Consider the following 27385-nt stretch of genomic DNA (forward strand, 5'->3'; position numbering starts at 1 on the left):
ATTAACAGTTGGGTGCTTACAAAAAGATACAAGATACATATGAAAAGGATGAGCTGAAACTATCTTCTACCATCTGGGAAAGAACTAATTTTTAAATTTTCATTATGAGACTTTATACTTCAGAAAGCTAACAATAAGGGCCTGATTTACTTTTATTAATTTCTAAACTTTAATAATTGATAAAGTGTTAACAAAACTGTTTAGTATTCTGAATATCAGAATGCTATTGCAAAATGAAAAGATAGCTCAGAGGTCCTCCTTTAAAAAAATAAAGGAATTGGTAAAATTAATTTATCACATATCTATAAGAATCATTTCATGGGATGTTTGCATAACACTGCTCATAAGTATTTGCAAAAAAGATAATGAAAATAATTACAATCTATACAATTGTAGGTCAATAAGCATTTATCAAGTACCTACTGTGTGCCAAAATATATGCAAATTATTGAGAATACAAAGCAATTGAAAGATAGGCCCTGCTCTCAAAGAGGTTACAATGTAATGGGAGAGATGACAAATGAACAAATGTGTACAAATAAGCAACATATAGGATAAATAGGAAATAATTTAAAAAGGGAAGGTACTACAATTAAGTGAGGTTGGGAAAGGCTTTCTGTAGAAAATGGGATTTTTAGTTATAATTTAAAGGAAACAAAGAAGAGGAGGGAGGAGATTACAGATAGGGGAGGAGAGTCAGAAAAAATTCCTAGAGCTGAAAGATAGAGTGCTTTGTTCATGGAATAGCAACAAAGAGCAGCGTCACTGATTCCAAAGAATATAAATGAGAATATAAAGTGTAAGAAGATTAGAATGATGGGGTAGAATGATGGCTTTGAATGCCAAACAAGATTTTATATTTTTTACCCTGAAGTTAACAAGGAGTTTCTGAAGTTTAAGTTGGAAGAGGGAATGACTTGGCCATAACTTTAGAAAAATCATTTTGGCAACTGAATACAGGAATAGGAAGAAATTTGAGGCAAGGAGACTCACCAGCAGGTTCTTGAAATTGTTCTAGTATCAGGTGTTGAGCAGTGATGGCAGAATCAGAGGAGAGAAGGAGGCATATTAAGAGATATTGCAAAGATGAAATCAACACTACTTCTGCATATGAAAATGCAGAGGTTGATAAAAGTTAGATAAGATAGATCAAGACTAAAAAAATAATTAGGTCAAAGACTTATAGACTATAGAGTTCTTATGCCTCTATATCTTGGATCTATCCTACAAAAAATTTAGAAGGCTCTGGATATGGCAAGCACCAAGTAATAATCAAATATGCTAAAAAATTTGATCATGTATGATAGACAAGAAATAACTAGTCTCTGCAAAGTCAAACTATCAACGTTTTAAAGCTAAGGTTGAAGTTTAAAGCATGTAATGTTTTAGCAACTTTAACCTTACATATTTAAGAAAGTTATTGATAAAATATGAGATATTGATGGGTAACTATCAATAATAATAATAATATACCAAGTTGAATTAGTACACATTGGCATAAAATGGAGATGAGCAAAGGAGAGATATATATTGCAGAAAAGAGCAATTGTAGTTTAAAATGTAAACTCACTCATAAAAACTTATGAGAAGAAATATTGGAGAATACATAAACAGTACATCTTCATAAAATATAAATAGTGGAAGGCAAAACTAGTTTAAAGAAAGCTTGCTGAGAGATCCAACTAAACAAGATCAGACATAAGGCATTTAAGGAACAAACAAATGAAAAATGGAAAAGATCTGCAAAATTTTCTCTAACTTTACCATGAAGAAAACTAGAGACTTTTTCCTTGAACTTTAGTATCACAATCTTAGATATATCTTAAGAGAAGGTAAAATGACATGAAAGTAAACAAAAATGGGGAAAGTAGTTGCATTAGGTCACACACACACACACACACACACACACACACACATATACATATATATCTGTGATAAAGGTAGCACAATCATGAAGGCATTCAAGTTCAAGGATGGAGTCACAAAATATCTGAAAGAGGCTTTGCAAAATCTGAGACCTTTTTAAAATTAAAAAAAAAGTGATTGTAATAATATCAACACATTATTCTGTATTCTTATTTATTACATGGAATTTTTATAAGAATAATACATCAAGAGTATTCTTTATGAAAGTATTAGTAAAGATATACTTTCCCAAGTGACATTCTACTACAATCAATATCTTTACTAGTACACAACTGAAAGTAGATATAAGACCACATTGGGCTTATTTGAAAAGTATAAAAAAGTTTTGATGTGATAGAGGAAAAATGTACTTTACTATAGTTGATAAGGTTCTCCAGATGCCATTGTTTTGGGATGAAATTATGCTGGTAGCATTTAGCCCTGAAATATTTCTGAGTCTCCTGATCAGCTCTATAGTTATTCAAAGGATTTGGGCTTAACCATTGTCATAGTAGAAGCTGCATAGGAAAAAAAATGTCTATTGTATAATCCATAACATAAAGTAATAGTGACAACTTAAAGAGTTTATCTATTAGTATATGTACTTTAAAAAGACAATACAAATGAACAAATAATGGAGTCTATAAATAAACACAAGAAAGATAAGAGGTGGAATTACCTAAGGGGAATTACAGATGGACTACAAACTACCCTCTGAAATGAAGGTTTATGTTTTTAATATAAATGTTCTACCTTTTGTTGCTATATGGTTACAAATCACGAAATACTATACTCTCTGAAGAATTATAATTAAGTACCACTCAGAGAGGAATGGAAAGATGCATGGTGAGTGTGAACAGGCTATAACACATAACAAGTAAGTAATGACAAAGAAGAAATGGCATAAAGGAGGTTATCAAAGAAATGTATTATCAAAAAAGTAGAGGGGGATTATGTGGCAAGAACAAGGGGTTTTTGTTGGACAGTCTGTTCTCTACTGATATCTTTACAATGTAAAGACAGAGTGAGGAAGGACCCCCAGAAGGATACCCTGTGGCAGACTTATGAGAAGGCCTGGAAAACAATGCATTAATAGATTTCCATTTGTAAAACTGGAGGGAACATCTATAAAAATAAGATCACAAATTCATTGGCACTATGGAGTATAGCTAATTAAGGTTAAAGAGTTGATTACTCTATCACCTTCAACTTTAGAGAGAGATCATTTAGATAAGAAGAATCAAGGTAAAAATGGAGTAAAGCCCTAATTCTAAAGAGGTAGATTAAGTTCAGCCCCTGACACACACTTTGTGAACATTGGAGAGTCATTTAATCCCTCTGTGCCCTAGATACTTCTCACAAGAAATTCTTGATTTGTATTGGTAGGAGTTACCAAACTAGGAGTTCCCTATTCCAAGAAAATATTCCACCCTCTATCAATTCATCTATAGGAAGAATTTTAAGTGGGTCCAAGAATATGTCTGAGCAAAATTTTATCTTGTTAAGCATTCCTTGCTTAGTTTTTGATAAACAGTCAATTGCAACATGTCATCAAAGCCTACAAAGTCGAAAGACGAAGATTGTTTAAAAAGAATTTAAATATATGCATGTTTGAAAGGATCATCACAATGTTTGCCTTACTTTTGATGCTTTCAGTAGTTCTTCAGAAAACCGACTGTCAACACAATAAGTAGTGTTTATTTCAAAGTGGTGAAAATATACTTTAAAGCTTGTTTAGGATGGGTCAGGAAATGTAATACAATGCCACAAACTCTCATTGTCCCAAGTCTCTGATGTTACTATAGAAAAACCTTGTTATAACACAGCTCTCCACTATATCCATTTGGATATGAATCAAATTTATCCTTCAAAACACAACATCTGCATATGTGAAAACCATAATTATAACACAGCCAGTCATCTAAACACCATCAGAGCGTTCCACAATCTATAACAGTATAGTAGCTAGGAAGACTAAAGGCAATATCGTTCAAAAAGTCTCCTACCTATTCAAATCTTAGGCCAACTTTTGTGTTCCTGCTGGATGGGGAAAACTTTGTGCTATATGAAGATGAGCTATTTTAAATTCCAATATTTAAAGGCTAGAAATGCAATGAAAATAAGCATACTCAGAATTCTAGATGTTAGAAATCTTTTATAACCATTATTTCTAAGTATACAAATGGAATCATAGACTTTAGAGGTAAGAAGAAATCTTTCCAGTTATTTAATTCAAATTCATTTTCAAGACGAGGAAAATGAAGCTGAGAGACAAGTGATTTAAGTCACATAGCTTTTAAGTACATAAGACAGAAAATGAAACAAGCATTCTAACTCCAAGTCTATTGTTCTGTCCACTGACTGCACCAGTGGTTTCCAAACTTTATATAAACTTTTCATACTCTTCTCCAGATACAGTCACATTCCTATATAGTATTCATAAAACAGAGAATACAATTTCGGCTTATTCAAGTAAATTAAGAATTTATTACATTTTTACACATAAAATATATTAAGAATATAATAATACAGCAGTAAATATGTAGTGTTAAAATATTGCACTGTTAATATTTGTAAGGTATAAATTAATAGCATTATTGGAGGTAGAGGATAGCATAATGGATAATCCTGAAATCAGGAGAACCTAAATTCTTAGATACTTTATAGCTACACACACACACACACACACACACACACACACACACATAGAGAGAGAGAGAAAGAGTGTGTTTATAACTATGTGACCTGTTTCCTCACATTTAAAATGAAGATAATGTCTACCTCATAAAGTTGTAAATATCAAATGAAATTTTATATATATATATATATATATATATATATATATATATATATATATATATATATATATATATATATATTATATAGTGCTTAGCACAGTTTGGGATACATACTAAGTACTTATTATTAGTTATGATTATCATCATCATTATTATTATTGTGATGAGAAATTTTATTTTGGGGTGCAAAGTTACTCAAAGAATGATATCATTGATGAAACTGAAGCTCATCAGCTAGCTGGCACAGTAACACAGAGTACTGAGCCTGAAGGCAGTAACAATTGAATTCAAATCCAACCTCAGACACTTATTAGCTGTTACCCTGTGTTAACTCAGTTAACTTCTGTTGATAGCTCGCCTGTGACTCCAAGAAGCTATAACATGGGCAGTAGCACAAGTAGCAGGTAAAGCTCATCTTAGCAGATGGGCTAAAGCAAGTTGAGGATACCACTTAAGTCTCAACTGGTGAATTAAGGGGATGTCCACCCCAAGCTTGTGATGGATCGGAGAGGGGGGAGAAAATGTAATGGACAGATGAGAAAAAATTCTTTAAACAGCCATGATGGTGGCTAAAGCAGGTTCTGAGGGATCTTTAGAGCATGGCCATACATTCAGAATGCCAAGGTCATTCACTGCATGCTGGGTTACTGCCAATTGTCCCAACTTTTGTCTTACCACTAAACATGGAGTAAAGCTGTGATTTTTGTGCAATTCTGCCTCACTTAAATCTAATTTATAAGCAAGTAGAACATCATCCCATGATGTCATCGGTCTTCTTTGAAAACAAAGGAAGAACAATAACAACTTCCTGGGATTATTGTGAGAATCAAATGAGAAGGTATTTGTAAAACACTTATTAAGCAACTGTGCTAAGTGCTTGATTCCTTGTTTATTTCCTTTTCACTTATTAATTTAGAGTAGTATTTTGTCTTCGTGAGCATTAGAGAAGATAGAAAACCACATTTTCCTGAAATAAGATGGTACAAATGGTAATAAATCTTGCCTAGGTTAGATTAGTAAGCCAAAGTAACTTTTATATTCATTATATTATATTCACAAAATATAAAAATTTTAGGGGGAAATTCTTGTTTAAGCATACTGATTTATATTCTGGTATCCTATTTGTTCATGGTAAATGGGTTCTTATTACTGTAGGTTGTTGCCAAGCAAGAGTGGTGGCTAAAAAGCTGTATCTGGGCATTGAGGAGGAGAGATTCACATCTGCACTTGGCTAGGTCTGAAGCCAGGGATTTATCACTTTCCCATTCTCCCCTATCCACTGGTTCTTCTCTTCCCTTTTTTTTTTTTTTTTTTGGGGGGGGGGAGGCAGTGCTGTCCAGTAGTCTCTATAAACTAGATTGATAGGAAGAAAGTTAGCATTTATTAAGTGACATATACTTTAAATGCAAGAAATATAAAGAGAATCAAAAAGATAGTCAGTCCCTGCCCTCCAAGAGCCTATTTTCTTAAAAAAAAAAAAAAAAAAAAAAAAAAAAAACTAACACTCTAAAGGATATAGGCATAGAATACATAGAGAGAAGGTCCACTCATCTCAGAGGCATGGTTTTGAAGTCCAGAGTACTCAGAAATTGAGCCAGGAGAAGATTGAAGGCAGGATATACCTGGACACCTCCATAAAATGAAGGCCCCAAGGGAAATTCCCCAACAGGAGGAGGACAGATGAAAAGTGTGACATGTGGAACGATCATAAGCTACTCCAGGGTAAGCAAATTCCAGTCACTAAGTGAAATTCCAAGATGGGCCAGCAATAATTAAGGCATGGTTTTAAAGTTCAGAGAAATTCAGAAACTGGGTCAGGAAGGGAAAGAGGAAGGAAATAATTTGGTGTAAAATGGAAGAGACTCCAATTTAGAGGGTAATAGTAAAGCTTTTGCCGTCCCTAACTATGACTGTCCCCAACTATGACTGTCCCCCTAAACTCTGTGCTTATTTCTCCTCTCTTTCTCTTTACCCACTCTGTCACAGAAATCTCTTTAGCTCTCCTGGACATTTTGAACTCAATAACTCCCAGACATTTCAGATGAACCACATCTAAAACAAAATCCATTATCTTTTTTTTTTGCAAAACTCACTTTTCTTCTGAAAACTTGTACTGAGAGTACCAGCATCCTTCCATTCACTTCAGGTTGAAACCTTGGTACCATCTTAAATTTCTTCCTCACCTCATGTATCCAGTTAGTTGCCAAACATTGTCAACTTAGTTTTCACAACATATTTCCCATATATCCCTTTCTCTCTAGTCACATGGCTACTACTCTAGGTCAGTTCCATATCACCTCTTTCCTGGACTACTGCCAAATTCTCCTAATTGGTCTCCCTGCCTCAAATCTTTCCCTTTTTAAATCTATCCTCAACACAGATATCAAAGTGATTTTGCTAAATTGCAGATCTGACCATGTTATTCCCCTTTTCAACAAGCTCAAATCGCTTTCCAGTTATTTCTGGTATCAGATATAAATTCTGTTGTTTGGCAGACTGTTACATTTCTCCTCAGCACATGTGCATGCACATACATACACACACCCTCAATAATAGATGAACTAAGTTCCTCCTCCACGGAGATTGAAAACAAATCTAACAGGATCTTTCAATTCATTTTTTAAAATTCTCAAAACCTTTATCCATTCTTCTCTTTCTCATCATCAAATTTCTTTCAATCTGTTTACAAACAGGTTCATCACCTGAATTATTTTTTTAGTTTTAATGACACTTCCACACACAAAAATAACTAACCTGTATCTCTCCTTCCCTCCCTATTTAAATTTCTTGGAAAAGTTTATTTATATATTTTATCATTTCCTACTCTGTCCTCAAACCTCCTTGTAATGGGGCTTCTGCCTCCACTAATCTGTTTACCTATTGTCACAGAGCTAGAAATAGCTGAGGTAGGATTTCAACTTAGAACTGTCCTACATTTACAACTAGATATCCTCCCAATATCCTTAAATCAACATTTTTCAAACTTAGCTTTTCGTGTTTTGGTTTTTTTTCCTTCACTCTAATGTTAACTCCTCTTAAGTCTGTCTGACTTAAGAATTTCTTTGCTGCCACTTTAAATATTTCTTTAAAAATCACACTTATTTGTCTATGCTGCTCCTTTGGTACCTACTATAAAGTTTTACCAAGTAGAGGTGTTTTATGTTAATCCGTTGATTGACCTGATAAATTCTTCCACATTTGAATAAGGGAATAGAGGCTTCTGGTGACAGCAACACAAATAATTTTCTTCTTAATCTTTTGGAACAATGATTCTAAGTGATTATAATCTTAGAAATTTCAAGTCTAGTAGAAGAGAAGTTTGACAGATTGGTGAGAAATTTGAGCAAGAGAGAAACTTTACCATAGACTTCAAATTATTCTGTACATCAGTGTGATAGTTAAAATATAATAAGATTTTTAGGAGTAAGTGTTGTTTCAATATTATTATTAGTCAGTAGCTACCTGGAATTAATCCCAGTACCTTTGTCTCTTTATTCCAGAATCTTACAACAATTAATAGTAAGGTATTTTGACCAATCTTAACTTGATAGTTTATCCAGGCTTTTTTCAAGGTATGCTTAGGGGAAACAAATCCCATCACTTTCTAACTTAGGAAATGGAACCTCAGAAGCATTTCCAAGTGTTTATTCCTCAAATAAAGGAGAGTTGGCTTATCTCAGAAATAAGGTATTTGATTTAAGGTGATTTATGTGACAGTATCCTTATTTACTGTATCCAGAAAATATTGTTGGGTACCCAAATTTGGATCAAATTAAAGTACAAAAAGAAAAAATACTGAAGGAGCTTTGTACCATGTAAAATTGGTTGGAAGAAAAGCTCAAGCTTTCTTTTTGCATTGATTTTGCAAGAAATTTATCCAGCTGTTCATATAATTCATAGGGTAAAAAAAAGTTACATGGCTGAATAGACATATCTCATGGAAATATGCCAATTGAATGCCTCATTGAAAGGGAAACTTTTTGACTGGGCTTTTTAAAAGTAAGTTGAGATTTGAAACTTCTCTGTGGCCTTTCTGAATGTTAAGCACAATATTTCACAAAACCATTTGAGAAATAAGTTCAAAGATGAAAGCCTAGAAACACAAGGGATGGATGGGAGAATCATGATCACATGTTTCATCTGCCCTTCCCCAAGGATCATCAGTGTTAGCATTTCTGAAATTTTAGAAAAACTTGAAATGGATGGAAAATGCATTGTAAAGCTCACCAATCCCTTTTCCTTATTAGTTGTCAACAGAAATTTCAGGTTGAGCTTTCTACCTCCCACTCAGATCCTTAACTCTGCTGTGGTGACTGTTGGAACAGGTTGTATTTTTTGTGCTCTCTCTGTACACTTTGGTGTTTTACCCAACCACAATACCTGATATCCACAGACTTTCAGGCTATGAGTATTTTTACTGGAAATGAAGAGGGAGACCTGTACAATTTGGTTTTTCTTTTTTTTCAGAGGTACAGTGGTTTCAGTGTTTGAAAGATGCCAGATCCCTTACAACTCCCTGTTCCTGTGTGTCAAACAGGCCCCAGGTTGCTTTGAAGAAACTCATGTACTTCCTTTGAACCTAACTTATTTCCACAACTGAATCACCTGGCAGAATTTGGTCCAGTAGTTAAAGAAGCTAATTACTCCACTGGTAAGAGTGAAGCAATAGTCTCCACTCCCTGAGGAAATCATTAAAAAATCATGAACTTCAGATATTAGCACAGTATTTATAAGGTCTCTAAGCTTAGAATTAAGTTTTAGCTATCCTTCCATTGTAAACAAGCCCAGTTTTGGAGAATAGCTTTTGAGAAGGGATTAAGAATGGGGTAAAATGATCACTTTAGATTTGGTACTTTTTAGAGCAGCCCCTGATACTAAATTACAACTAAAAAAAGAAATTGTGAATACTGAAATAGCTACTAGTGCATGTGGTTTTACTTATTTTAGAATTTCCCAGGTCCTGAGTACATTTTTTTCAATCCCTCATTCACTCAATAAACATTTATTAAGTGCCAGGTTTGTGCTAAGTACAAGAGTTACAAAGAAATGCCCCCTAAAATGCCCTACCCTCAAGAAGCTCATAATCTAAAAGAAAGGGGAAGGAGTGTACAGGGAAGGATACCCAATGTAGGCTTTTGATGAAGTCCACAGGAGTTCTGTCACATGGGAAATGATAAGACTGCCCTAAATGGAGATCTCTAAGGAGCTTATCACAACCTATCTTCTAACCTCTCCACTTAGAAGGCGGGAAGGACGGTAAGAGCAGAAGCTACTGAGGAGGTATGAGATTCAAGACTGATGTGACTTTTTATAAGATGATGAGATTTCAGAGAAAATTTAGAATTGGTATTATCTAGATATAAAAGTTCTTTCCTTTGCTATATGAATCTGTCTTTCATACCACCTGCCAAAAATACCATACTTCCTCTACAAAATAAAGACTCCACAACACAAAGATACTAGACAAAGTATCTAGGAGCATCAGGTCGATGAACTCCTTTTATTTTTTCTCCCTGGAAAATTTTTTCTCCCCAAATGACATTTTAACACCAAACCAAAGCAATTAATTACCTTCTGAAACAGGCCAACCATGATGGAGAGGACTATAGTATAAATAACCAAATAGTATAGTTTCAAACTCACAGTTTCTCTGCAATGCTTACTTCAGGCTGAACCAGATTAAAACATAACTGGAAAATATTGCAAAATAAATTTTAAAACATTAATTTGTGATTTTCTAAGTCAAGGAATACACATAAATCATTTCTATTTGAGTTTTACACTGAGGATATACTAGAGTGATGAATTTCTATCTTGCCACTGCACCAGATGACTCCAAAGGAGAGAGTGAGACTGGTGCCTTCACAGTCCTGCCACACTTAAATCCAATTCATTTGCAAGTCAAGACATCATTTCCTGACATCATTGGTCCTCTTCAAGAACAAAGGATAAACAACAATTGGGCATAACTGTGTGATGCTCTCCCATACAAGCAAGTACCTGCCACATCACTCTGACCATTTCTGCTTTTCCTGTAACCCAATTCAATGTGAAACAAATGTGACCTTGAATTATTTTATATCAGATGAATGATAATTTTCTTTTTAAGCCTTAAATTTGGCTAAACTCAAAAAAAGCCTGAATAGTTAAGCTCTTGCACACTAAAAGAAAAGACATGTGGGAACTTGGTTAGTTACCCCCATTTCACAGAGCAATTCCTCAGCTAGTTAAAATTCATTTGGTAAATGCATAACAAAATACAGGGAACTTCAAAACTAAAAAGGGAAAAAAAACACACACACAGACACATTCAGGTCACCTGATTTCCAGTTCACTAGACCACACTGCTCTCTCTTGCCAATACCAATATTCGATTGTATTTCCACTGAGGAAGGAGTCATAGCAGAGGCAAGCAAAATGATTGACCTTAAAGCAGGATCAGAGCTTGCTACTCTGATGTGCTGCCTCCTCCTCTTCACACCAGCACTGATTAGTATGTCTTTAAATAAAATCTACTAGTAAATTGGAAAAATCTAAAGTTATTTGGCATGCCTGGCTTAGAGGCTTTGTTAAACATTTTTGACACTTTTTTTTTTTTTTTGGTTTTCAAAGCAGTAGAGATTTTGGGAGAGGGGAAGAGACTGTTTTCATAATTAAGGAACAGCTTCAGCTTACATACATCTATGGATGTCCTGTCCATGGAGCTTGTATGTGTGTGCATTGAGAGATTCAGAAACACTGGGATTCAATTCATTGTTTCAGAGCTAGAAATGGGGCTGCTCTTCACCATCTTCTTTTCCTCTTCTTTAAGTGGAAAGCACTGAACCCAGATGCCCAACCATGGAAGACATTCTTCCAACAGCAGCATCTGGCTCTTTGGCAAGGACATCAGGCAGGTTGTTTGGGGAGCTTTGCAGTTGCCTATTGGTTCATCACGTGAATCGGATATTGTGGCCTATCTGGCTTGCTTGTCCAGACAGATGCCAATTCCTTTTGATTCACCTTTAATTCTGAGAAACTAGTTTATTCATTTTTATTTTTTCATTTTTTGTGGATATATATGTCCCGTCATAGATAGGAAGATTCTGGACAATCCTTATTCCTTCATGGCATCTGTCTATCCCTAATTCTCCGACTTACTCCTTTGAACTAACATGAAATTCTCTGCCACTTAGACCTGTCTGAAAAAGAGGATTTTTAAAAATAATGATTTTTAGTCACTTCTTGTCAATGTAGCACCTTGTTAAGCTCAGAGCTTGGTCTATAAAAAAAGCAAACGTTAAAGGAATAATTTATTCTGTTTTGTACACAAGATATAGACACAGTCTCAAGAGTGGTATGTTGCTCTGTTAAATCATATTGGCTCTCCACATCTTTGTCACATCAGGAACAAAAGGGCATCTTAGGACTGGAAAAGACAAGCCGACATTGCATTGAGCTTTACTGCCTTACAGATAGTACCCGCACCAGGAAACTAAATTTAAAAAGTAGCTTTTTTTACCTGTTAATTTTGTAGGGTTTTTTTTTATTCATGAAGGATTTTTGTGGTTTTTTATGGATAATTGTTAAGAACACAGAGTCCAACGGTAGCCCACGCAACAGGAAGCACTGACAAGGTGATGACAAGTCCGGCAGCAGTACCCAGAATGCCGAGGAGAAAGCAGAAATTAGAGCTGCAGGATGACATCCAGGAATAGTTAACATGGGGTGTCTGCAAGATTTCCATGTTGTTGTTGTTGGGTGTTCTTTTCCTTTATTCCAGCAACAGAAAAAGTAAAGATTGTCTATGTGATTTCACATCACAAACTGGAATTGTCAACCCATGGGATTAAGTTAATCTATAACATTATTTCTGGATAGATGGGAACTTCATATCTAAATAGTATCTATGTCCAGTGACAGATTTATCCACATGTTGGTTTGGATAGGTATATTTTAATTAAATTCAACAGGCATTTATTAAGCACTATATGCAAAACATAGTGCCAGATTCTGGGGAGATAAAGACAAAAACAGGACAATAAGGAAACAATCACTACCATCAAGAAGCTAGAGTTCTCCTTGGGGGGGCAGAGGGATGGTAAAAGCAATGTAGAGCAATCAGTAAATACATTATATATGCAACATAAATGCATTGTAAGAGGAGGAGGAAGAGAGAAGAAAGGTAATAATTTAATGGGAGGATGGGGGATTAGTAAGAGTCTTGTGTAGGATGCAGCAATTGAAGTGAACATTAAGGAAACTTAAGGATTCAATGAGGTAAGAAAGCATAGTATTCTAGGTATAGGGGACAGCATGTGCAAAGGCACAGGAACAGAGCATAGGATGTTTTATGCAGTAAAAAGCAAGGAAGCCAGTTTGTCTCAAATGTACAATACCTGAGTGGGAGTAATGTGAAATCAGTCTGAAAGAGAGGTTGGAGCCAGATTGTGAAGGGCTTAAACTGCCAAAAAGAAGAGTTTTCTTTTTATCCTAGACATAATAGGAGCTTGTTGAAGCTTCTTGAGTGGGGGCATAACATGGTCAGAATTATGATATACTCATAAAGATAGCCTCCGGAAGACCAAGACATAAGCCACCTGTGTTGTTCAGCTGCATGATAGCAGAGTTCAAATGTGGAGGCAGAAAGTATAATGTCACACATCCTGTGTTTTCATCCTCAATAATATTTATTTCTCTATATACCTATTTCCCAAGGATTTGAGAAAAGGAGGACTGATGTGTATGCTGCTCATTCAGGAAGAATCTAATATATGCATAATATCCAGATGACAGTTCTAATTGTTTTCTACTGTGGATGTGTATAGATAGATAGTTGGATAGATGATCATATGGGTAAACAGATATGTAGCCACATGGCTGGGTGAGTAGATGAATGGAATGGATATCTTTTATTTCAAATTTTTCATCATTCCCTCTCTGTGGAATAGAGGAGACAGAAAAAAGTCTTTTCATTTTCTTCTTCTGTTCTATATTCAATAGTTTTTCTTTTCTCCTTCGTCTCCCTTGGAATTTCCACCATTCCTTACTTAACTTCAGTGGGGGTTCAAAGGAAAATATACTGGCTATAGGGTCAAAAGGCTTGGGTTTGAATCTTGCCTCTAATTTTGCTACTTATGGCATGTCACTAGTTCTCTGGATCTATTTATTCATCTGCAAAATCAGATGAATGTGATGGCCTCTGGATAGTCAGGCCACTGACCATGGTTTCCTTATGGAATCATCGTCAACAAACTTCACTTTTTTCTATTTCTAATGTTTCTTAGCTGTTTGGCTTCAGGCAAGTCATTGAACTTTGCCTATCTGTAAAATTCCCCTCATCTGTAAAATCCCTACGTATAACTTCATTTGACTTTCAATGAATCCTCTACGTCCATAATTTTATCCTGATTTTTAAAAATCTCATTTTCTTCCTCTTCAATCCAATCTTTCATTTCAGCCCTGACAGTTCACTGATTACTATATGTTGCTTTACTCTTTCTATTTCCTCTTCTCCTTTGTCTGTAACAACTAGGATATTTGAGGATGGGGGCAGAGCCAATGGTGACTTGAAAACTTGGAGTTTAAACTTTGAATTGAATTGAATTTCTGAGCCAAAAATCATGATCCAATAGGATAAAATGTATCACAAAATGAAATGCACTTAGTTTTTTCTATTTTGTGTCTTTTATTCCTTGTTTACTAAACAAATATTTGCTGAACCTCTATTAAATGTAATATTAAATTCTGTGGGATAATAGAAGAGGATATAATTTGCTATTTGCCTTTAGGATGCTTCCATCTTTATGTCCTCAAGAGCCATGTTTGTGCTTGATCTTCCCCTCAAGGAGGAAGGAGGTTAAAAACTTAATTTTTACTTTCTATAGAAATTATATTTTTCTGGACTTAAAGGTTTAAGTTAAAGACAAAAGACCTTTCTTGGGGAAATGGATAAGAATGGTAACCAGAACATGGGAGATTATCTCTTTTTAAATGAGGCTTTCCCCACACTTCTCTAGTACAGATAAGGGTTGCCTATTTGTTCATCCCTTACAAAAACTAGTGCTGAGACTCAGTCTCTCTCCATTTAGAAAGAAATAAGATATTCATCACAGCAAATACTTTTATTACTCCAGATCTATACTGGAGAGAAGTAGGGAAAAAAAAGGAAATGACCCATGACTATTTTTTTAAATATTAACCCCAAATTATATTTTAACGTGTATTTTTTCCTCATTCAAAATCCCTATAAATATTAGAAATCATCTTAGGGTAAAGCAAACTGTAAGAAAATATGGTGCAGAAATAGTTTGGATATTAGATGAATGTCAAATTAAATTTTTTTCTGACAGACGTGAGCCTAAAATGCAGAGTACAGTACAAATTAATATTTTCTTCAACACAAAGCAAAGGTTTTTCCTGAATGTCATTGTCCATTCATTTGTATAGATATTAAACTTCTGAAGAAGTTTTTTATTTCTTCTCTCTCTATTAGAATGTTATTAAGATATAATCACACAGCTCCTTCCAATTTTTCAAATACATATAGGTTTCTAGATTTCTTTGGGCTCTTTCTAAATTGTAAAATTTCTATTCAGGTTTATTCTTTTCATCAGAATTGATGGAAAGCCCTATATTACATTAAACAACAAGTTTTATTCCTGTAAGATTAAAATAGGCTTTGCAGGATAAATTATTCTTGGTTGTAAGATTGTATCTTTTGCCTTTGGGGATACCATATTCCAATACTTCTTTTGTTTTTAGTAGAAGCTGTCGGGTCTTCTGTGATCTTGACTTTAGCTTGTCAGTACTGGAATTTTTTTCTTTCCAAATACATGCACTATTTTTTTTTCTTTAATGTAGAAGCAAAACATTTTGGATATAATATTTCTGGAACTTTTCTTTTTGGAGAAACTTTAAGGGAGTGATTAGTAGATTCTTTCTATCATTACTTTGCAGCCTGATTCTAATAGATCTAACAGTTTCCATTTATGATTTTATAATATATAGGTTTTTTATCATTGTTTTTAGGGAATCCAATGATTCTTTAATTATTGCTTCCTGACTTGTTTTTTAGGTCAGGTTTTTTTTTATATTATAAACTATTTTAACTTTTTTCTTCTATTTGTATTCCATTTCTTTTGTTCTAATGTTTCTTGCTATCTCATGAAGCCATTGATTCTATATGGTATATTCTATTTTTCAATGTTTTTATTTCCTGAGCAAAATGGATCACTTTCTCTTCTAAGCTACTTATTTACTTTTCCAGTTCTTTCCTCAAGAGCTTTATTTTAATTGTTTATGTCTTGCTTCATTTCTTTCCTTAGAACCTTTCCATGCAATTGTTATGGAATACAATTTAATTCAATTCTGATATTTGTGTTTTATTTGATGTACACATCTCTCCAGATTTAATTTTTACACTGAGTCTTGTCAGGACTATCAGTCTTGATCCATCTCATTCTTGCTTTGATTCCCTTGGATTCTCCTGTTGACTTTTACCACCTGAAGTATGAATCTCCCTTCTCCTCTCACCACTCTCACTCTCTCTTTCACTTTCTCTCTCTCTCTGTTTCATTCTCTCTCTCTGTCTTTTACATACACACACACACACACACACACACACACACACACACACACACACAATGTTGACTCTTAAGACCTTTTCTGATGTCTTAGGACAGAGTTTTAAAGACTTCAGAACCCCTAATGTAATCCTGCTACACCATGCTGATCTGGTTAACACTCAGTTTTTTGACCCCTTTGTCAAGGGCAGCCTTCTACTCCAGATCTTTCTGGATATAGAGTTTTACAAACTACAAATGTCCCAGATTCCTTCTAGTTGAGATGGGAAGCTCAAATGTGAATATACTAGTAGAGTAGGCTGGAAACAATCATTTATTGTACTTTCTCAGAAGATTTCTTAATCATTACTGGGTAAGGTAAAAACGTTGAGGTTATAAGTATTTAAGAATTAAACATCCTTCTTCCATTCCAATGGACATCTTAGCTAGAAGATTTACAAGCTTTTTCAGTAACCATTTTTTATTCTCAGCTCATTCTTTCCTAAATGAGAACACTAACCTTCTCCTCTAAAGACCATTCTGAGATTTTCAACTAACCAGTTGGTCATCTTCTGTTTCTTTCTTTCCTATAGGCACAACATCATATCTCTAATTCTGATCTCATCCCTCTAGTGCTCCTGTTTCACAAACCATTTAACCATAACAATGGTGAGGCTATATCTGAAGAATATTTAGACATTTTCCTAGTCATCTTGTGTGTATGTGTGTTTCCTGGAGGATGGATAAAAAGAAAGCAACTCCTTTCCAATCAATCAGCCCTTACTCAAGTCACATGGTCCCTAGAAATCCAATTCACTGAAGTATTGATAATTAAAGGAATCTTCTGGAAAGATTTTTTTCCCCTTTTCCATTTCTTCTGATCTTCCAGGTTGTATTTCCTATAGCTATAATAGGGAATAGAGGGGAAAAATCTGGACAAAGTCAATAGGGAGATGCTTTCTAGTTCCTTCTTGATTCCAAAGCATCACGAAATATACCAAGTTTTTGAGAAGAGAAGATATATTCTCATTTCATATATATCTCACATACACACACATATATACACATATACATACATATATACACACACTACTTTGCAAACCTTAAATTCATATACATCCACTTATATACATATATAGGTATGTATATATGTATGAATTTGTATGTATATGTACTTATATACATATATGCTTTATTTTGACTTTTTGCTCCCCTCTGTATAATTTTGCTTTATATAAAGATTTATGTATTATAAAGTTTTCTTTATGTTCTTTTTTTTTTCTTATCCATCAAAAGCAACCAATCTATATATCTTCTTCCCCTAAACAGAAACATTTTCTTATAAGAAATATGTATAGTCAGAGAAAATATTAAGATACTTGTTATGTATAATATATGTCTGGTACTGTACTTCTAGTCTATCACCATTCTACCAAGAAGTGAAGGATATGCTTTGTCATTATTGTTTTGAAGTTATGATAGGTCATTTGTTTACTCAAAATTCTAAAGTCCTTCAGAGTTATTTTTCCTTACATAATTGTGTGGGTTTTATGTAAATTGCTCTCTTAGAGACTTGGAATTCATTCATCTAAGTCTTTCCATATTTTTCTAAGTCTAAGTCTTTTCATATTTCTCATATTTTCATCATATTTCCTATATTTTAAGGAACAATAAAATTCTATTATTTTCATATGCTACAATTTAGTCAGTTATTCCCCAATTGGTGGTCACAACAAAAACAAAAATTTCTGAAATGTGTATGTATATGAATTTATACATATACACATATATATGTTTTTGCATATGTATATGCATATATATGTAAATAAATTTTCTTTCACATTTTGTATTAATGTTCTTATTCTCTTCCTCTGACGCACAATATAGATGCTTATAAGTTTTTGTAATATATGCTAGGATTCTTTTTTGTAAGATAGGAAATTCCAAAAGTCTTAATACATAGCTTAAAACTTTACTAAGACTTTTAGAACACCCTGTTCTATAAGCAAAGGTATTTCTGGAGTTTTGGATAAGAGTGGATGTCTTAAAATCATTCTACAGAGCAAAAGACTAAGAGGGAGAAAGAATGGGCCTAGAAACATGAGGCTTATCTGAGTCAAGATTAAGGTGAACTTTCAACTTTAAATTCATTTAAATGGTAGAAAATCCCCTCCAAATTATTTTATTGTTGTTTTAGAATACATCGCTTTGCCAGATTTTCATAAACTCCTAAAATCTTTGTATTTTTGGAAGGAACCCCAGAGCTCTTCTTGTCCAACCTATATCTGAACAGAAATCCATTCCCTTAACAAGTCCAAATTGTAATCCAGACTCAACAGGATTTCCAGTGATGGGGAAGCATTGCATTATGAGATACCTCACTGTACTTCTTTTTTTCTTTGTCTCTTTCATCTTTCTTCCTTTCTTTCTCATAAGGTGACCTGACCTAGCTTTATGATTACATTCTGCTTGAAGTAATAAGTCTGTATTCCATGAACACATAGCAGCTGAAAAGTAGAAAAGCAATCTAGATGTAGGATAGTTGGCCAGAAGACACCTACGATTCAGCATAATAGGGACTTAACAATATTTGAATGCAAGGGTTAGAAAACTGAAGAATTATCTGATCCTGGCTTCCAAGATAATCCACTAAGTAGTAGCTGCATATTATTCAACTTAGTTTTCATTATTAATATTACAACACAATAATACTTACAGTGCTATGTCATGACCCAAAGAATCAGTTATATCTTGTGATATATGGGTCAAGGAGACACAAAATGACAGGATACAGATACTCACATCTTGACACATGAAGGGGCTGCTGGTAAAAGGAGTTATTTTTTGCTGCAAACCACTATGATATAAAATCAAAATCTCTGAAAACATCAGAAAATGGGTGATTTTATAGCTCATGTTACAAAAATGTGGTTTATTACTATACAGTGCAAAGGTTTTCATGATAAAACATAAGCATAACCTTGAAACCTTGTTTTATTGTTGCCTTGGAGTAATATCTGCTTATTTTCTTTATCTTCCTATATAGATATTTTCTAAGAGCTTATTATTCTAATATCTAAAAAAAAATCCTCTTGATATGCATGTCTAGCAGTAAAGTTCATAGGAAAGAAAAAAAAAAACATTCATTTTGTGCTTGGTAGAGATAATTCAGGCTCCTGCTTTTCTACAAATAAGTCAAATATGTTCTGAAATAAATGTTTGGGTTTCAGATTTTTCTTGTGAGATGTTGTATATTATAGTGGAGAGAATGCTATATATATATAAGATTAGGAGAGACCTGGATTCAAGTCTTGACTCTGGCACTTAATAGCTATGTTACGTAACCATAGAGAAGTCACTTAAACTGTTTGAGTCTCAGTTTCCTCATCTCTAACAGCAGAGATTATAATACTCATACAGGTACTTCATAGGGTCCTTATAATGACAAAATCCTTAAAAGTATAAGATTTCTTAAAGCTGACATTTAAATGTCAGTTATTATTATTACTACCACTATGCACCTTGAAGTATAGTCGATCAATAAGAAGGTCAAGATCATTACTACTGAGTGTCATTTGCAAACTTTGTAAAGTGGATTATTTGAAATCAGTTACAAACTACAAAAGCCCAGTGTCATACAGCTTATATACAAGTAGAAAAGGGATGAATAACAATTAACCAGTAAAGTGCTAAGTGTTTATTTAAGTCCCTACTATGGATCCAGAATTAGGATTCTCAAAAAAGATTATGGCACATGGTTCCCTGACCTCAAGGAGCTTATAAATTAGTTGGAAAGAAATAACAAAACACATATAAAACAAAATAAAAGTGAATGTTCAGTTCTGCAACAATGTAGAAACAGTTTAGTAGAAAGAAAGAATGCTAAATTACTATCAAGAACCTAGATTCTACCTAAAATTGTGACAGAAAATAGTTGTGCGATTGTGAGCACAATATCTAACCCCTTAATTCTCAGTTTTCTTCTGAGAAAAATGAAAGAGTTTATTTATATGAGCTCACATCTTTTCAAGTTAATAACAACAACTAGCATTTGTGAACTACTTTGAAGATTATAAAAAAAAAATATATATATATATATATATATATATATATATATATATATATATATATATATAAAAACTCATTTGATAATCACGTTATCCCTCTTTTACAGAAGAACAAACTGAGGGCCAAGGAGGTTAAGAGACACATTTGGAAGTAATAACCAAACCTAAGTTAAAACTCAGGGTTATTCCATTGTATCTCTAATATTGTTTGAAAATTCTTTGAATATTACAAAAGTATTTTTTTTTGAAAATTCAAAACTAAACTATATAGGACCTATAATATTATTACAAGTAAAATTATCACCAATTATTGCCCAAAATGCCCCAAACCTACAAATTTTTGGAAAAAATATTTTAATCAATGTTTCCATGTAGGGCACTTATAACACCCAAATCCTATGATATAAAAGCTCCTAAAATAAAAAAAAAATTAAAACTGCAGGATAACATGAAAAATACTTTTCCGTCCAATCATCTTGCCAACTTCTAGAGGTATGCAAAATATGTAATCTGATCATTCACCCACAATAGTACTCCGAAAAAAAAAGTAAGGATCATTATAAATGCTTTCCCATTGTTAAAACAACGCAGTATATGAAAAGAGAACTGGATAGAAAATCAAGACCACTTGGGTTCAAGTCTAAACTCTATTACTTACTATTTCCACCATGGTTAAGTTATTTAATCTCTCTAGATCTGTTTTCTTATCTCTAAAGTGGGAATAGTTACACTCCCGGTACAATATAATAGTATTTTAGAGAAGAGGCAGCTAGGTAGCACAGTGGATGAAGTGTCAGATCCAGAGTCAAGAAGACTCATCTTCCTGAATTCAAATCCCAGCCTCAGAGACTTACTAGATATATGATCCTGGGCAAGTCATTTAACCTTGTTTGCTTCCATTTCCTCATCTATAAAGTGAGCCGAAGAAGTAAATGGTAACTCCCTCAAGTAACTTTGCCAAGAAAACCCTAGATGTCATGAGTAGTCAGACACAACTAAAAACAACAACAATTTTGGAAAAGAGAGAAAGTGTAGAGATGTTATCGCAGAGAAGGCAGGATTTGAACTAGGCCATAAAAATAATTGGATTTGAATAGATGGAAGAGTAGAAGGGGAAAATAATGTACACAAAGACATGGAAATATGAATATTCATAGTATCAGGAACAGAGGAAAATGAAGAGACTGATTTACCTTAAAACAAAGGTGGTTCTGGGGAATCATAGGAAGAAGAGTGGAATGCTGCCAGAGAAAAAAGCCTATTGGAAGACAAAGTCAAAGAGTTTTGACTTGATATACTAGGCAGCAGGGAGCCATATGCAGGATAAATTGGAAAGAGATGATTGGAGTTAGTTTGTGTGTGTATATATTTATATATTTGGGTAGTATAGCATAGACTATGTAAACTCACTGAAAGAGTGCATGGTAAGGGATTAGAGCAAAAGAATGAAGACGGTGTTAGAGGGCATGCTTAACTAGTAAAGTGTAAAAAAGGGTGGGGAGGAAATAATAGTATTTGGAAAGGAGGATGAAAATATTTTTCAAAGATCTATTAAGTGCTATATATGGTATCAAAAGCTTTTACAAATATTACCTCATTTGATATTCGCAATAAATCTAGGAAATAGGTAAGATATCATCCCCATTTTACAGTTGAGAAAACAGAGGTGAACAGAAATAAAATGCAGCTAATGCATGTCTGAGGGGAGATTTGACTTCCTGTCTTTCTGATGCTAGGTCCAGCACATTAACCACCCTAGCTGTAATCACAGAAGTTAAGAAATATCAGCAAATAATATTAGTAAATAAATAATCCCCCTTCATTAAAAAGGCACAATAAAAACTGACTGACAGTCCATTACCCAGAAATGTTTATCATTTAACCCTAAATTATGATAATCACTTCAAGATTTTTAAATGCCTTCAGAATCATGAAAAAAATTACAGTTATTGAATATAGCTTACTGTTGCATATATTTTGTTGTTTTCTGTTTATTGGTAATACAAATAATATTATCTTTTATGTCTCTTTTAAGTAGAATATATGAAAAATCAGAATACACAATTTTCCACCCATATGACAGAATTATACCCTATATGGATATTAACTCTTTTATCAGTCCACATTCAAGGCCTTCTTTAAATTTCTTTTTTTTTTTTCCTTAACAAGGCCATCACAGAATCCAAGAAAACCCACCACATCTCTGATACCCTTTTTTCTTTATCTTGTTCAGTAGTCTTGTTTACTGCTGCTTTTTAATTTACTGAAAAACAGCAATAGCTTCATAAGAAGATTGTGTCATTTAGGGGACACTGCCTCATTTGGGAACACCTAGAAATTCTTCCTTCCTATTATTTATGTGTGTATTTGCCCCTTAACCATTCCCAGGCCCAGGGCACACTTAGAACAGAAGTCCTTTAGAAATAGTCCTAAATACCAGAAATTGGTTGGAACAAAACTGTGCCTGTGTAGAAGTCACCACATTCAATGTTGCTTTGGCAAACAATGTGCCTGATTGTCCTTGGATTCTCCTGTCTGCTGTGTTGCTTAAATTTAGTTTTTTAGCACAATAAAGAGTTATAAAGATTTATGACCAGCTTCATGGTCTAAGAAATGGAGAGTCACACTTATGATGACCTGGGTTGAAATCATATTGGTTGTGTGATCCTAGTCAAGTCACTTAGCTTCCAAGTATCCCCAGGGAACTCTCTAAAAATATAAGTTGCAGAACAGTTGTCGATTTGTCTTGGTAAAGGGAATTTTCTCACTGAGAAACTCCTGAACCTACAAAATCACAATTCTGAATAAAAAAAAAAAAAGAAAAGAAAAAATAAGAGTTAGTATATATTCCTCAGGAAGTAAGGATTAACATCAGAAATAGATAGCTATAGTTTTAAGTTCAGATAAAGGTGCATGCATAAGGGGTTACATACACATATAGAAGGAATTTCCATTTTGCCTTTCTCAATGTCGCCTGTTACTACCCTACCCCCACCAGAGTCCCTTCATTCCAATCTCTCTAGCTTGCACTTATAAGACTACAAAATAAATAATGCTCGACATTTTTTTTTGCAATGCTAATATTTAAACAGTAAAAGATACCTTAAGACCTTCATCAAAAATTTTAAAGCCTCATTTAATGCTAGTGTCAGGGTTGTGTGAGAAATAATTAATATAACAAAACAAGGTCTATTTTTCCATCGATTTTTGGGAATTTATGCAGGTAACTCATTAATGCTAGAGGGGATTCTGCATGTAAATCCCAGTGCCTCAATAAGGAAATGGAACCCAATGATTTTTCCTCCTATAAAAAACACAAACAATGACAAGTATAAAAGCAGATAACCTGAATATCTATATAAATGGCTTCTCTATGGCTTGTAAAAGTTTTCCATTTACATCCTGTCACCTCTTCTTTTCGCAAGTATAAAAGATGGGATGATTATTTCAACAAACCTACCCATATAAATCAATGTAGTTTTGCTGTGGGAAGACTAGGAGTTTAAGGCATTTAATATTTCAGCATCTCCAGATTATCACCAAGATCCATTTCTTTTTGTGGTCAAGTGCATGATTAGCATTGTGACAGGATATTGGCCATTTTCTTATGAAGATCTGCAAATCCTCATAAACAAATACCAGTTGGAAAAATTAAGAACAAGCCTGCGGACTGGAATGCACCCTATTTGTAATGGGAACAAAAACCTGGCAATCAAATCTAAAGAAAAAAAGCTAAATCACAGCAGAATGACCTACTTTAAGGCGTTTGCCAAAGAGACAGTGTTTTTAGACAGCTCTTCTGAAGTAGCGTCTTTCTGTCTATGCCATCTGCAGATTTATTACTGTGCCTGAAAAAACAACCAAAAAAAAAAAAAAAGCCAAAAAAACAAAACCCAACTCTGCTGAATGATACTGAGCCTGGTCTATAGGAAAGATTCCAGTATTGTGGGCACCACACCCACACCTACTGATGTGGTCCAAGGTTTTGCTTTAGAGGCACCTAATTAAGAAACCCTGACTCATTTACATGGAGACGTTTGATCTAAATTACAGTCCAAACCGCACCAAATTAGGAGCATCTGTGAATGTGAAATGTTTGTTCCCTGTGACGGGGAGAACAGGGCCAGCTCTGGACGGCACATGTTCAAGTGACGAAAAATATTTCACATGTAACGTACTTCTGAGACCCACTTTTCCACTAATAATTCATAGTGAGCTTAACCAGTATCTCTACTTCCACAATTATTTCAGGCTGTGAAAAATTATGTCACTTTTTCCCCCCTACAGCTAGAAAGAGGTAGGAGACCACCTACTTTGTTGTCATTGATAAAAAAAAAAAAAAAAGACTTAAAAGACAACCAATGGCAAGAAAGCAAGACTCCTTAGAGTGGAGGCCTGTCACTAATACCTTTTAGCAAAGGGAGCCCCAAATGCAGAAGCCAGCTCTAAATGGAAGCATCTTATGGATCACGGATGTGACTGTCCCCCTTCATTCTCAGTAGCCTCTCCATTCGGCTTGTGTTTGCTCTCAATTCAGCTTTGCCTCCCAACTCCCACAAGTCTGTTCCTTAATCCAAAAAAGGCGTTTTAGAAAACCAGGGCATCAGCAGGTTAAAGGTCACATTGTTTCAAACTGCAAAGCTTTTAAAAAATATTTCACTTCATTTTCATCAGGTAAGGTTTTCAGGAAGGTGAATAGAAAACATTTTTTTCTGGTAGGCCTATGAGCCATACTTGACCATAAGTTAAATGAAAAGATTCTATTTGAAGCCCAATAAATGGTATTTTATGGTTATGGTCAAACTTAAAACTGCTCTCTGACACCTGAAGGTCACTTTACCTTGTATTATGCCATATATCACATATATTTCAGCTGGAGCTGAAGAAAAAGGAAAGAAACTTAAAAAAAAAAAAGCCAACACTAGCTTCTTTTGTCTAAAGAGGTTTTAAAAATACATTTATCTGATATACTATTTTTTTGCAGTAGCTAGAATATGATTTGAATATATTAATATTTTCAGCAACTAAGCTCAGGGAGCCCAGTTAATAACTTATGCATGGATACATAGATATACTTCAGACAGAGGTAAGGTTTTTAGCTCTTATGTCGGTAATACTTAGAAGGATCGAATGAAAGAGTCTGTTATTTCATAGTCTTTGTTGTGGGCATGCATTGTGATGGTATGGAGCCAGTGTTCTTTTTGGTTGTCTACACAGCCTGGATTCAATAAGCAGTTATATATGCATATTATGACAATGTGGTCAAAGAAACCAGATTTTTTTAAACTATACCTTCAAGTGCCTATATAGCATAAAATCTGGTCCTTATTTTTCCTGACCTCATTAAATATGTTAACATATTCATAATTTGATACAGGTTATGTTCATTTTATAATTAAAATTATGGACGGGGTTGGAAAAGCAATAAGATTGCACTGAATGGAAAATATTTATCTTTTTCTACATTAGACTATGGTTCAATGTAAATCATAAGCCTGGAGAAAGGATAATCCCAGGCCAAGGGTATGTCATATGCTGAATATGCTAGAAATTGCTCGTGTTTCATGCCAAAAAAATAGATTTATTTTACTCTACAACCAAAACTGAAATTAATATTTTTAAAGCATACGTGGTTTCCCCTATGCAATTGTCAGTGATTTTTCCATAAATAAGAAATAATACCTTTATAAGGTCTCAGGAAACAAGAAGCAGCTTGACTCCTCACTTATCTACTTGTGAGACTGGGAGGAAGTAGTTAGAGCAAGGACTGTAAGTTTTACCACAATGCCCACTAAGGAGCTTAGTCGAACCTTTGGGGATCCACTCTGTCTAGAGGCAATTATGTCTCACTCTCCATTACTGCAGTTCTACATTATGGGCAGATAATGCAAGAGATATTACTTTAACAATAAAACATTGCACTTACAACCACACCTTTCAACTCAGCATCTCCAAATGCTTTAAAAAACCATTATTATTTTTATTATTTATTGGTGGAATCCCAGCAGTCTACTCAGCATTTTGAAGTGCAAGTGAAACCACAGGCTCTGTTGGCTTTGGGAGGGAGTAACCTAAAGTACACAGAGACTCAGTTCTATAACCTGCTCCCCACCCCTTTCACCCCAGTTGTATAAAATTTAAAAAATCACTCAGGTGTAATATGAGGTTTATAGATCATAGGATTTTGGATTTAGAGCTGGATGAGTCTTTAGAAATCCAACCTTTTCATTTTACATATGAAGAAGCTGAAAAAGTTAAGTGACCTACCCAGGACTACATGGTATTCAAGAAAGAATTTGGACTTGGGTCTTTGTGGCTCCAAACCAAGAGCTCTATCCCTTGTGCTCTTCCCAGTTATCTCTGCCTAAAGGACTTGAGAAAAATGATTTTATTTCAAGAGAAGGATTGAAAAGAGAATAAAAAATTTCATGGGATTGAGGACAAAGCATCACATTAGAATTGAACAGAATCAACAAGAAGAGCAAGAAAATTAATGTATAGTTATAATCAAAAGTTCAGAAAATGGAAATCAGTTGGTCTAATCACAAGCATCAACAATAGTCATTTATAAAGCGGTTATTAAGTCATCAAGGAAATGGGAATCCATCATTCTCCACTTATTGTTCAGCAAGGTCATTGCTTCCCAGGTCAATTTTACTTGACCTTCACCTTAATAGAATCTTTCATAAAGTTTTTTTTTTTTTTTTTTTTTTTTTTTTTTTTAACAGAAGGCCTTAGAAAAGTTTTCATTTGCCCACCCACATTTATGATTGCGGCTGCTGCCACTTTTTCATCCTATTTTATTACCATTATCTTATTAAAAGGTTTTTAAAGAGATTTTTTTTGAACAGGGGAAGAAAAGCACTCTGTTAGATAATCTAAAAAATATGTTAAATATATTACCTGTCCTTTTAAGAAATTATCATCTAAATGAAGCATGCTATAGAAAAAGAACTGATATTATCTGAATGTAGACTGAAGTATTTTTTCACTCTTTTTTTCTTTTAATCTTTTTTTAGTATTTTTGTACAAAATTAATAATATGGAAATGTTTAACATGATTACACATATA

General features: G+C 34.1%; 1 protein-coding gene across 3 annotated transcripts in view; it reads left to right on the forward strand.

Annotated features, from left to right (window-relative positions):
• The window catches only part of ARHGAP15 (Rho GTPase activating protein 15), an 818431-nt gene that overhangs the window by 742627 nt on the left and 48419 nt on the right, over positions 1-27385 (forward strand). The window lies entirely within an intron of this gene.

Source organism: Sminthopsis crassicaudata, chromosome 3, assembly GCF_048593235.1.
Source record: "Sminthopsis crassicaudata isolate SCR6 chromosome 3, ASM4859323v1, whole genome shotgun sequence".
Classification (NCBI taxonomy): Eukaryota; Metazoa; Chordata; class Mammalia; order Dasyuromorphia; family Dasyuridae; genus Sminthopsis; species Sminthopsis crassicaudata.